The sequence below is a fragment of the Engystomops pustulosus genome, chromosome 7, assembly GCF_040894005.1.
Source record: "Engystomops pustulosus chromosome 7, aEngPut4.maternal, whole genome shotgun sequence".
NCBI classification, from domain to species: domain Eukaryota; kingdom Metazoa; phylum Chordata; class Amphibia; order Anura; family Leptodactylidae; genus Engystomops; species Engystomops pustulosus.
In genome coordinates, this window is record NC_092417.1 from 159,835,028 (window position 1) to 159,849,377 (window position 14,350).

The 14,350-nt window shown below is 42.8% G+C and overlaps 1 long non-coding RNA gene across 1 annotated transcript in view; it reads left to right on the forward strand.

Annotated features, from left to right (window-relative positions):
- The first annotated feature begins 10,562 nt into the window (after positions 1–10,562).
- LOC140069034 (uncharacterized) overlaps positions 10,563–14,350 on the forward strand; it is a 59,236-nt gene continuing 55,448 nt past the window's right edge. The window contains exon 1 of the long non-coding RNA XR_011848687.1: positions 10,563–10,855. This is a non-coding gene — a long non-coding RNA (uncharacterized lncRNA). The remainder of the gene's footprint in view (positions 10,856–14,350) is intronic.

A 14,350-nucleotide genomic window follows, 5' to 3' on the forward strand; every position in this document is an offset into this window, starting at 1 on the left:
AAGCACAAAATTAACATGATAGACATTGCGCTGACCTCCAGCTATTGAAATGCCATTTTATTTTCGTCCTACGGTGAGACCATCAAAATAAATGTCAGAAAAACACATTGCAAAAAATGTGCGCCTGTTTATATATACCGTTATATATACAGTATAATATATACATGGGTATATACGATGTGCAGTCATAACATTAAAAACATGAAATATTGGGGCAGATTTACTTACCCGGTCCTGTCGCGAACCCACGGTGCGTTGTCGGGTCTGGCGCGATTCGCTAAGATCGTGCGCCCGAGTTTCTGTATCCGTCGCTTCTGCGCCGAGGTCCGCCGGAGTTCACTTTCTTCTTCCCGGTGCTTGAAAGTGCATTGTCTTGCGACACAATTCTAAATGTTAAATCCCGTGCGTTGGCCGAATCCGTAGGGTTGTCCGCCCCCCAATTTGTGTCGTGTGCAAGCCGGAGCCGATGCGCCAAAATCCGGGGACTATTCGGCGCAAAACAGAAAACATCAGGAAACCCGACGAAAATGCGTCCAAAGGACCCTTAGTAAATGAGAACCATGGTGTAGGACCCAACTCAATCTACCAAAATAGCACTGAGGGGCACTCAGCCTTATACCACTCATAACTTATCCATCATTGAGGGTCCAACACTCATGATCACCCCCCATCACCCATTGTACACTAGAGTCAGGGTCGGAAACTACCAGCTCCGCGGTCCAGCCTCAAAGTAGTTCACTTCTTTGATATGTGTGCCTACAGAGTGCCAATACACTACACATGTAGCAGTCTACTTCCGGCTCTAATGGTTGTTGAGCTGCCCCTATGTCCCGAGTGGTGGGGGTGGCAGGTGTTACATCCCAACCAATCAATTGTTAATGACCCATCCTGTGGCTAGAGCATTGTGGTATAGGGCCAGAAAACCCTTTAAAGTAAATCTACCATTTTATTTCATGCATTAAGAACCAAACATACCTTGAGAATGTTGTAGCTACTCTCGTGCAGAAACATATCTTGTTTAATCCCTGATCTTAGTGGTTTTGCTGAAAAAACAATTATAACATTCAGGACCTTGGGAAAGCTGTGTGCTTCTGGCTTCCATACCTAAACACTTTACACATGGAGCTTCCTGAACTGTCCAGACAGGACTAATCAACCTGAGCTGGATCACTCATACACAGCAACTGGGGGATGGTGCAGCAATTGATTACTTCTTCCTGTTAGGGACAACACAGTGATTAAATCATTCTCAGGAGCAGTGCATACTTATTGTAGGAAGAAATGCACCTGAGCAAGGTACAGAAGTGAGAGAGCTTCATTATCATACTTTTATAAAATTTTTTCAGCAAAACCACTCAACACAGGGATTAAACAAGATATGTTTCTGCATCAGTGTAGCTACAGCATTCTCAAGGTATGTTTGGTTCGTAGCGCATGAAATCAAATGGCAGATTTTCTTCAAGGCCTGGGTTCCATTATATCTCTGAAGGTGTCCAGTGCTAACTGGTGTTAAGGGGTATGTTAGGATTTTTTATTGATTACCTATTGATGTATATTGATTGTCCAATGTCAGACATTCAACACCTACACAGATAAGTTGTATGTACAGACTTTAGCATACATGCATGTGTTGTGTCTTGTATACAGGTCTACCAAACATGCACCATACCATGTACAATGGCTGTGCTTGGTATTGCAACTCCATATTTACCTAAATGGGACTGAACTATGGTGATGTGTCATCACAAGGCTCTAAAGTATGTGACAGCTCCAAACAGCTGATTGGGGGGGGGGGGGGCAGATGTTATACCAGCAAAATACTGATTTTGCTAAGGATTTGTGATCAGAAAACAAATTTCTGAAATATCGCTTTAAGTCCTGTAAATTGAGAGGCGGAGCTTCCAAGAACTGGACTCGTTTTACTAGCAAATACAAGAGATGCAGGGTCGACCTGAGACCTGGGGTATTTGGAGGCCATCATGTTCCTCAGCGTATTCAGTTTTCGCAATGTAGCAGGACAATTATTCACCTGCACTACCAGTAGGGGGAACCACTGCCATGAAGTAGGCAAATTGATTAGCTTGGTGTTACACGCTCATGACTGCAAAGACACATCTTTGCATCACAGTGCAGGATTGTCTTCTTCCCATAATGCATTCTGGTTATTTATTCCCAAGGAATTGATGCATACATCCTCACCCTTCTCCATGATGAGTGTGTGTAATAGGAGCATTTCTAAATAATTATTTTCATTTTAAAACTTTCACATTCATACTACAGTAAATAATTATAATATGCAGGGGAACAAAGTGAAGACACTCTTACAGAGCACCTAGAAACATCTGAATGCAAACAGGAGAGGTGGGTAATATGGACAGAAAATCATTGTGGTGTCAGATTATATGGATGTTTTATGGAGAGGGGAGGGGGAACAGTGAGTCGCAGCAGCTAGGTCACTTCCCAGCATCTCAAAAATGAAATAAAAAACATTAAGAAATAATGTTGTATGATCTAGGGTGCACACTAATGAATAAAGTGACAGCATAGACAAATATGACTCAGGACTGCACACGCCTCAATACATTTTTTTTGGAAAAGCATGCGTCTTACCACTCCTGTAGACCCTGGGGGACATTAATCATAGTCTGTTAGACTGTTTTGAGCGTCTTTTAGCGCAAGAATCTGGCGCATCTCGTTAATTTGGCGCACGGCAAAGTTTGGCATTTAGTGGTTTTGAGTCCCTGCGCCTTATCTGACATAGTGAGAGCATCCTATACAGATGTTTGCACGGGATCTATCACTAATTTGCACAAATTTTAGGCGCAAAATAGGCATAATGCACCTACTCTGAGCAGGTGCACTTCCAAAAAACTTCACTTTCCATTACTAAAAACATAAATTTTAGGTTCCAACATGAAACATTCCCTCTATGCAACATGGAAAATACTTCTGCTCAGTTTTAAAATGTAAAATTTCTCCAGTAACGACTTCATCACTGTCTATGGGATCATCTCTGTGAGTGATTATTGTCTTATTGTACAGATCTGAGAATATTAACAGTCTCCATTTCATGTACATTATAATAAAAAAGCAAGAATTTTTTTTTTTTTATACATCTCTGTAACTTTTAGTCCCTGCAGTTAAATCACAATGATAGGTTTTGTGCAGAGATGACGCCCTGAACGTTCTGTCACCTTTTCTCAGTCTCCTTTCATTATTGCTCACAAATGAGATCAAACAATTTGAGACAAATTTGGCGCAAATTTAGGCGCAAATGAATCGGACATGTGACAATTCCAAAGTGCATTTACTAAGGCAGAACCAGATCCATCAAAAGAAGAGCAAACCAGGTGCAAAAACAGGCGAACCTGAGACCCACTATGATTAATGTCCCCCCATGTCTTCAATAGGGTGAGTCCTTAACCCCTAGGCGCACCAGGACGTTATAGTACGTCCCCGGGGCTAGATGCTTAGCGCACGGGGACGTTCTATAACGTCCTGCTTCTGGCACCGGCTCACGAACGGAGTCGGTACCAGAAGCAGCGGCTGTCAGCTGTCTAGTACAGCTGACAGCCTGCGCTAACACCCGCGATCGGAGCCGGCTCCGATCGCGGGTGTTAACCCCTTACACGCCGCGGTCAAACATGACCGCGGCGTGTAAGGGTGTTTGTGCTGTGGATCGGATCCCCCGTGCCGCTTACCGGGCAGCTCCGAGGACTGGCATGTGCCCCGGAGCTGCCCGGTCTCCATGGCAGCCAGATCCCTTCCGGGTCTGACTGTAAACTGTCTGAGCATGTGCAAGCTTGCTCAGACAGTTTACACTGCTCTACAATAAAATAGTATTGTAGAGCAGTGTATTGAACTTAAACCAGTGATCAGAGCATCACTGGTTCAAGTTCAAGTATGTATAAGTAAAAATATGCAAAAACACTTAACACTACACATTATAATAAATAAAAAATAAATACATAAAAATATAAGCCCCTAAAATGTCACTTTCCCATAAAAACACTTAATAAAGTATAAAAAACACAAAAACACAAAAAACCCCGCATATTTGGTATTGCTGCGTCCGTAACAATCTATATAATAAAACAGAATCGTTACTGGACCCGCACGGTACACGCCGTAGAAAAAAAACGCAAAAACGTTCCGAAAAAAGATCATTTTTAATTAATACCCTATAAAAAAATGCTCTAAAAAGTAATTAAAAAAATGTTATGCACTCCAAAATAAGCCCACTAAAAAGAACAACTCTTCTCGCAAAAAATAAGCCCCTAACCAGATTTGTCAGCCGAAAAATAAAAAAGTTATGCATATGAAAAGATGGTGATGCTAAAATGAACAAGATTTTCTCCAAATTGGTTTTTATTCAGTACAATTGAATAAAATACACAAAACCCCCACATATTTGGTATCCCTGCGTCCGTAACAATCTGTATAATAAAATAGAATAATTATTAGATCCGCAAAGTGAACCCCGTAAAAAACAAAACAAAAAAAAGCTCCAGAAAAAAGATAATTTTCAATTAATACCCTATAAAAATGCTCTAAAAAGGGATTTAAAAAATGTTATGCACTCTAAAATAAGACCACTAAAAAGAACAATCCTTCTCGCAAAAAATAAGCCCTTAAACAGATTTGTGAGGCGAAAAATAAAAAAGTTATGCATATGAAAGACGGTGATGCTAAAATTAACAACATTTTTGCCAAATTACTTTTTATGCAGTAAAAATGGGAAAAAAATAAAAAATCTATATAAATGAGGTCTTTTTGTAATCGTGGCGACCCATAGAATAAAAATAATATACTATTTTTATGGTATGGTAAACAGCCAAAAAAAACCCCATAAAAATCTTCCTGAAAAGTGATGATTTTCATTTCCTCCACCAACAAAGAGTTAATAAAATCTCACCAATTAGCCTATAGATTCCCCCAAATTACGTACCAGAAAAGTGCATCTCATGTGGCAAAAGAAATAAGCCCCTATAGGTCCACAATAAAAAAAAGAAAAAAATTATAGCCTGTACAATGTGACATAGCAAATCTGATCTGGATGGCGCCTCCTTCCCTTCTATGCCCGGCCGTGCGCCCATACAGCAGGTTACCAGCACATATGGGGTATCCGTGTACTTGGGAGAGATTGGGTAACAAACTTTGTGGAGCCTTTATTCATTTAATCCATTGTAAATGTTTAATTTTCCACCCAAAATGGGTGTATTGTGAAAAAATATTACAATTTGGAGACTGCACCTCCATTTTGTTTTAACCCCTATAAAACACGTAAAGCGTTAACAAACTTCTTAAAAGTGGTTTTTCATACGTTGAGGTGTGTAGTTTCCACAATGGGGTAATTTACGAGTCTCACTATTATTTAGGCCTCTCAGTGTCAATTAGAAGTTGAGCAGGTCCATCTAAATACAGGTTTTGGTGATTTTACAAAAAATGTGAAAAATGATACCTAAATTCTGAGCCTCAGAACATTCTAGTAAAATATGTGGAATCTTAAAAAACCATGCCAGCATAAAGCAGACACTTGGGAAATGTAAGTTATGAATTTATTTGGGAGCTATGACTATCTGCATCAAAAGTAGAGAATTTAGAACGTTGAAAATAAAGAATTTTTCCAAATTTTTGCCAAATTTTGTTTTTTTCATAACTAAACACAAAAGATTTCATCCAAATTTTTAAACTAATTTGAAGTACAATGTGTCACGAGAAAACAATCTCAGGGTAAATCACATGCTATTTATCAGGACTGATCCCATCATACAGCAGTATTAATTCCCCTTCCCTGGAACATGACATTCTTGATATATTAAGATGTTCTGGTCCTGTATGATGTTGAATTCTCCTACAGATGATCTTGGAGCAATAGAAAATGTACCCTTGCCCATCCACACCTCTACCTCCCCATTTGGCATGAAGGGGGCATAGGGGCCAGGAATTGCAACTTTTTCATGGCAGAATACCGGCATGCAAGCTCTAATACATCCCTCCCAAATTGTCCAATGAGATTGTCCCTGCTACTGGTCCCTAAAGTAGTTGTGTCATTAATAACATTCATCCCCTATTCAATAAAAAAGACCCCCGTGATCAACAGAGGGATCACAACTTCCCCTGATCTACTGCATACCATGGGGATTTCTGGGTTTCAGCCATGCTGTAAATCAATCCAGTGCTCTCTTGACCTCCAAATTGGTTAACATGACAACAATTCTGCTGATTAATGGACGTTCAACATTTGAGGTGCCCTGCCTTTATCCTTTGGATAGAGGATACATTTTTAATGACATACTCCCTTTAAAGGGAACCTACGCTTAATTCTCTCCAGAGCAGGTACCTATAAACTGGTGGTTTACATCCAAATCACTCCTACTGGCCCTTTATCGAGCCACAGTCAATAAACCTGACACAAAAAATTACCAGGTGGTTGGTGTTTTTAATGCAGCTCCAGACAGGGCCATAAAGAGTGATTTGAGACTAGAGTAGTCCACTTAGCGTCACTTTGTAGGCTCCAAGGTTTACATCCTCATTGTTTTCTCAACCTTTCTGAAAGTACTTGCTCCTTCTGCTCTATAAAACATAGTATTGGTTGAGAATTGTCTTACAACTTATACTAAAACTGCAGGAAGCCCTGATCAAGGCACTCAGATATCAACGTTCATTGAAGTGTCTGTAAAGTAGATAGATGACATAATGTATCTTCAAAGTCTCTCAATGCTGAATCCAAGGTCTGCTATTTACTGATTTACTTTTTTGTTCTACTTCTTTCTATCAATCTAAACACAAAATCATAAATGCTTGCAAAGTGTAGTGTATTCATAGTATTCAGTGTCGGATTGAATCACCAGTTAATCCAGAAGATCCTCGTATACTGGACACTAGAAGAACCTCCGGAGGTCTTGGGCTCTAACCCAATACTAGACTCCAGAGGATCCACTGGGGGCTCGCCTTTCAATGTAATATTAGTCCCAAGAGGTTTCTCCAGGGCGATTTCTCTGCAACCCAATACTGGGTCTGAAAGGATCCAACAGGGGGCTCAGGCTCCAGCACAATACTGGACCGAAGAGAATCTTCTGGGGGGATATCCCTCCAACTCAATACTATACCCAAGAGGATCCTCTTACGAGCTCAGACTCAAACCCAGTACTGTACCCAAGAAGACCAGAAGAAGACTATTCATTTTGAAGTGGAGGTTTCTTGGGTCTACACCAGAAGAACCTCTGGAGGTCTTGGGCTCTAACTCAATACTAGACTCCAGAGGTTTCTCCAGGGGGATTTCCCTGCAACCCAATACTGGGCTAGAAAGGATCCACCAGGGGGCTCAGGCTAAAACCCAATACTGGACCGAAGAGAATCCTCTAGGGGGCTTGCTCTTCAACTCAATACTATACCCAAGAGGATCCTCTTTTGGGCTCAGGCTCAAACCCAGTACTCTACCCAAGGAGACCAGAAGAAGACTATTCATTTTGGAGTGGAGGTTTCTTGGGTCTGTTCCTAGAATAAATTTATCTGGTGGGCCCAAAGAACCTTAGTCCATCACTGTGGATAGACCTGTTGATATTTGAGACACGAGTTAGTATACTTTCTCAATACTCCCAATTTAATACAAATATAACATTACAGATTGTGAAACCATGGTGTCTTGTTAGAGGACACATTGCTTTTTATAGACCAGTTACTAGCCAGTAACCAGTTGTAACAACAGCTTCTCCTCCGACAGTGGAGCGGAAAAGTATAATTATTATCTTACATTTTAGAACTTCATCAAAGTTTACCAATCACCACTGTGTTTCAGGCATGGGCTCGATGACTCAGTATCACCTAGAGCTGTGTAGCTCGCATGAACCTTTTAAGTGAGAATAGATGTCATTGAGACTCCAAGTAGGGATTTTTTTTATGTTATGAACCCTGACAGAGAATAGTTCTCTTTTCATTTTGCTTTCATAAAACATTCTTTCCAGTTTTCACTGTTTTGCAGGCTTTCATTTGCCGTGATAGGAACGTGTTATAGAAATTCAATCACTTCTTCCTGTATAGGTGGACTTCATCGGGAAGTTATAAAATTTAAGAATGGTCTCTCTCTCAAGCCGAAGTATCGCAGTAAACTGGATTTTTGCTATTGGTTCAGAAGAAGCACCAGAATTGTCTAAGATTTAGTATAACATTTATGGTCATGGTCAAGCAAGACATCCAGCAGATGAGACCAGGTATAAACCGATAGAACCTTGGATACAGGGCTCTTCTTAAGCCCTTAATAGTAAGTCTCCATTATTCCTTCCTTAACACAAAGTATCTTATCATTCAAAATTAACCAACAACCGAACCAACACAGCTTCTACTTTTTTCTCACTGCCACTGCTCCATAACATGCTGCCTGCAGATAGGACACTATGTACAATTGGCTCAGCTCCTCCTGCTCCATAACATGCTGCCTGCAGATTGGACACTATGTACAATCTGCTCAGCTCCTCCTGCTCCATAACATGCTGCCTGCAGATAGGACGCTATGTACAATCTGCTCAGCTCCTCCTGCTCCATAACATGCTGCCTGCAGATAGGACACTATGTACAATTGGCTCAGCTCCTCCTGCACCATAACATGCTGCCTGCAGATAGGACACTATGTACAATTGGCTCAGCTCCTCCTGCTCCATAACATGCTGCCTGCAGATAGGACACTATGTACAATCTGCTCAGCTCCTCCTGCTCTATAACGTGTTGCCTGCAGATAGGACACCATGTACAATCTTCTCAGCTCCTCCTGCTCTATAACATGCTGCCTGCAGATAGGACACCATGTACAATCTGCTCAGCTCCTCCTGCTCTATAACATGCTGCCTGCAGATAGGACACTATGTACAATCTGCTCAACTCCTCCTGCTCTATAACATGCTTCCTGCAGATAGGACACTATGTACAATCTGCTCAGCTCCTCCTGCTCTATAACATGCTGCCTGAAGATAGGACACTATATACAATCTGCTCAGTTCCTCCTGCTCTATAACATGCTGCCTGCAGATAGGACACTATATACAATCTGCTCTGCTCCTCCTGCTATATAACATGCTGCCTGCAGATAGGACACTATGTACAATCTGCTCAGCTCCTCCTGCTCTATGACATGCTGCCTGCAGATAGGACACTATATACAATCTGCTCAGTTCCTCCTGCTCTATAACATGCTGCCTGCAGATAGGACACTATATACAATCTGCTCAGCTCATCCTGCTATATAACATGCTGCCTGCAGATAGGACACTATGTACAATCTGCTCAGCTCCTCCTGCTCTATAACATGCTGCCTGCGGATAGGACACTATGTACAATCTGCTCAGCTCTTCTTGCTCTATAACAACGGTCGGGAACCTATGGCCGGCAGTGGCAGCTCTGTTCGTGGCGGCATTGCACAGACTATGTCATCAGCAAGCGGCTTGACGTCATAGTTTGTGAACCGCCAGCGCGAACAGAGCAGTGACCACAGGCCGGAATGCATCAAGTAGCAGAGCTGCGGGGATCGTTGGAAAGGTGAGTTCATGGTTTTTTATTTGTATGTACTGTGGTGGGGGGACTGGCTGGCTGTATACAAGGCAGTGGCTGGCTGCATATCTGGGGGTGGCTGGCTGGCTGTATACAGGAGGGGTGGTTGGCTGTATACGGGGGGTGGCTAGCTGTATACAGGGGGGTGGCTGGAAATATACAGGGAGGGTGACTGGCTATATACTGGGGAGGGGCTGGCTATCTATATACTGGGGGCTCTCTGGCTATGTAGAGGGGGCTGGCTATATACTGGGTGGGCTGGCTATATACTGGGGGGCATGCTGGCTATATACCGGGGGGTTGGCTGGCTATATACTGGGGCGGCTGGCTGGATTTATACTGGAGGGGCGTCTGGCTACATATAGGGGGCTGGTTATATACTGGGCTGGCTGGCTACAATCAGCTCCTCCTACCCTATAACATGCTGCCTGTATATTAAAAATGAAACATAGGAAAAGGTTTACAATTTTGGAGCATCTGACCACAGTAGCTAGTGACGAGCAATCCCATTAAAATTAATTTAAACTACTGCAAAACTAACATGACGGCAGCGCTGCGCACCATCATTTTGTGGAGGGTTGTCATTCCCGATTACATAATTGGAGAGCAACAATGCTATTGCCAGCAATGATTGCAGATGTTAACCACAGGGGTAAAGTTGAGCCATACCAGGGGTATACAAGTTCTGTACCAAACCAAACTTTGCAGTTTAGTTCCGCTCAACACTTGTCACAGCCAGGGCTGGTTTTAGGGGGCAGCAAACTGGGCATTTGCCCAGGGCCTCCTGTCCTAAAGGGGGCCCCTACATATGGACTTTTGTGGGCAGAGGATGTATTGCTCCTTTAATACCCCATGGTTGAATGTCCAGGTGAAGATGCTTATCATCTATCTCCAGTCTATATATCTATCATCTATCTGTCTAATTATATATCTCCTATCATTTCCTATCTATATATCTGTCTATCTCTCATATCTATCTATATATAATCTACTTTATATTTCTGCATCTATAGATCTATCATCTATCTATAAATCTATCTTATCTTTCCGATTTATCTTCTATCATCCATCTCCCTATCACCTGTCTCTCTCCTATAACATTCTCCTACAGCCCCATATTACAGATATTTACCTACTACTGTGTGTAACTACACAGTGTTATTATTGTGCAGGAGCCTCTTACTGACTATGACTGTTCATACAATACCTTTATTTTCGGGCCCCACTTTGTTTTGCCCAGGGCCCCACTTTGTCTAAAACCGGCCCTGGTCCCAGTCCATCTTAGACACATCTCCATCTTACAGACATGCAGGTAAGTGGTAAAATCTGGGGAAGAAGATTGTGACAGTCACACATAGAGCAGTTTCTTCATCCCTGTTGCCAAGGTCCTGGCTGATCCTGGCAACTGCCGGCACTCGGAGCGTCGCCTCCACTTATAAAAATGTTTAGTTTACTATGATGAGATAAATGTAATTGTAAAATTACCTCTTATGTTGAGATCCACTTTAATGTAATTTTCGCCGGTTAGTTCGCCACCTTTTATCTGTCTGCTTCCTTTCCGGCTGCCACTTTCTGCCTTATATTCATGTATTAGGGAAACAGACGCCCGACATTCATGGAGATTTGATTCAAAAAAAGACACAGGTGACATCTAATATTCACATGACGGGTCCACGGGAAGCATTACCTACTATTCAGGAAGAGTTAAAGGGATTGGCCACTTTACCTCATGTTTTTGTAATGTGTGTATAAGTGTGTGGGGGGCAGGATATTAGGTAATTTACCAATATACATCTAGTAATAGTTCTTCTCCGCTTTCTTGATATGTAAAGTGAAGCCTCCGGTCTTTTACCTCATCAGCCGGACATTCCTGTCCATAAAATGGCCACAGATGGAGGGTCATGTGATCTCTATCTGTCCATGAACAATGACCCTGATCTTATATTGATGCATACCATCATAAGGTCCTGGCAGGGCGATTGTTCATGGACCTTTAGAGATCACATGACCCTCCATCTGCGGCCATTTTATGGACAGGAATCTCTGTCTGATGAGGTAAGAGACAGGAGGCTTCACTTTACATATCAAGAACGTGGAGCAGAACTATTAATAGATGTATATTGGTAAATTACCTGATATCCTTCCCCCCCACCTCTCCAATTTTTCTCACACATTATATAAGACTGTAGGGACTTGTAAACTTAGCCCAAAATATTCAGGCTCTTGACCCGGAAATTTAAAATCCTCCAAAATTAAACCAGCCATCAATGGACACCACACCATGTTCCTTGTTGTGGGTATGTGGGGGGGCCACAGCATTTATTTTTAGAGAAACAATTAATTAAATAACCAATAGAAAAAATGCAAAATAGTTGGACCAAAATTTATGCCCATCCGGGCCCTTCGCTTCTTCTTGAGCAAAAACCTTTCACCCGAATGGCGTCAGACGTCATAAGGGCCCCTTCATCTCGCCTTCGGGCATGTGAAAATCCACCAATGCTGTGACATCTGAAAGGAAGACAGAAAGAACAGCCAGAAACCGGAAAACCACCTGTAAACGAAAATTAACCTGAGGGCAAGGGTGGGTGGGCGACTTCACACCGCTCGGTCCTGAGGGCAGAAGGAAAGAGGCCCCGCCACGTGCCCCCAATGCTTTTAAACCACAGGGCGGGCCCCAATAAGCCCGCCCAATCCAGCCCCTTTTTGGGACTGCCTAAAGAAGGGGCCAATCACCTTTTAAGCCGCCTTCTGCACCATCACCAGAAATCCCCTACAGTCCCCAGCCCCTTCTCTATGCGATTTGGGGCTAATGAAACATGAGGTAAAGTGGCCAACCCCATTAAAGGGAATTTGTCAGTGCAGTTTGGGACCCTAAACCAACTTATGGACTGGTGGTTTAGTGTCCCAAATCGCCCTGTATGATTTTTAAGGATTCTTCAAAGAAAAAAGAAAGGCAACTTTGTACTGACCTCGCCTCCTCGTTCCCTCGGCACCTGCACGTTCAAGCAAGTGAAGCCGATGTACTACCCCCGGCTTCACTACGCAATCACTGTAGGTACCACCTCAGCTTCACTTCCTGCATCACGAGAGGAGATCTGAAGATTTGCCTTGTCGTGCTCACATCTAGGCAAATACAAACGTTTATTTTCTTTCATTTTTTTTATGCCTAAAGACTTCAAAAAAGGCAGCTTGGGACCCTAAACCACATGTCCATAAGGACCTCTAGTAGGTTTAGAGTTCAAAATTGGCCTGACGGGTTTTCTATAAATGTACATTTATCACACATTGGCGCATTGTAATGTACCCCCTTCGCCTTCTGATACATCCAGTGGCCAGTGTGCTGCCAGCCTGACACTTTTCTGATCCTGGTGTTAGTTCTGGGGCCTGGTGGTGATAACACAGCCCGGCGCTGGCAAAAGCAGGACCCTCGGTCCTGCAATCTTCTTCCGATGCAGCACTGTAGAAAGGCGTCACATCAGAAGTACCCTAAGTAACTTTGAAAATCGGCTCCGAAATCTATAGGCCAGACAGATTTAACCAAACAGCTCAATTTGTTCTAGCACCAGTCATGAATGTTAAAAGGGCTTCACTGCCCTGCTCAGCCCCCTATTATTTCTAGATTGGTGCAGAAGTGCAAAAAGTTTCATAACGTGTGTTAATAATTCCGCCTTTTTTTTTCCTGTGACCTGGGGGTCGGAAAACTAATGGGCTGAAAAATCATCTCGATTGTCTTCCTTTCGAAAATCCTATATCAATGGGGCTCATGTACTGAGGGTCCACGGACCCCATTTCCATCGGGTTTCCCGACTATTTCCGGCTATTTGCGGCGCATTTAACTGGGGTTTTCGGCGCATGCGATCAGATTTTTGCGCAATTGCGCCAAAATTTCATGCAGCACAAATCGGGGGGGCGCTGCCGTCGGACAACCCGACTAATTCGGACTAAGCGTGGAATTTAAAATTCAAATTGTGTCACATCCAATGCACTCACATACACCGGGAAGAAGAAGGTGAACTTTGTTGGACCTGAGCAGGGAAGCAACACATGCAGGATATCGGGGGCACGATCTTAGTGAATCGCGGCGGACTTCATCCTCGTTGGGGAATGCACAGCGAGGATCGCGACAGGACCGGGTAAGTAAATGTGCCCCAATGTCTTTAGGCGCTTGATACATAAGAGAATGTAGAATAGTTACAAGGTTTCCTTTCCAAATGTTTTTAGACACCTCCATGAATTTAAGCCACGCCCCTCCATATTCTCAAAGTTGTTATGTCATTTTCTTAGTTTCCGCGCTAGTGTTATCCAAGCACCTGGCACAGGTTTTTACATCTCACATAGGAATCATTTTAGATTTTATTTTGTGATGGAGACAGATTGTATTTATCTTCACCTCCAGTTTCAGCTTATCGACAGAGTGACAAAAGATCAACCATTTTATAATTCTGAAATCTCGGATAGATTGTTGTCTCTTCCCTTCTGCATATATGAGGCTCCTTTTCCACAGGACAGAAGGTAATGGGACTCATTTACAAAGGGTCAGCGGATTGCATTTTCATCTGACTTTCCAACGTTTTCGGGATTTGCACCTCTTGGACATGTATTTGGCAGGGGATTGTGTCGCATGCGATCGGATTTTAGCGCAGCGGCACCGGCTTTCATGCAACAGAAATCAGGTAAAGGGGCATCAGATAATTCGACTGATTCGAAATGAGCGCGGAATTTAAGATTCTAATTGTGTCACATCCAAAGCTCTTACATGCACCAGGAAGAAGAAGGTGAACTCCGGTGGACCTGAGCGGGGAAGCGA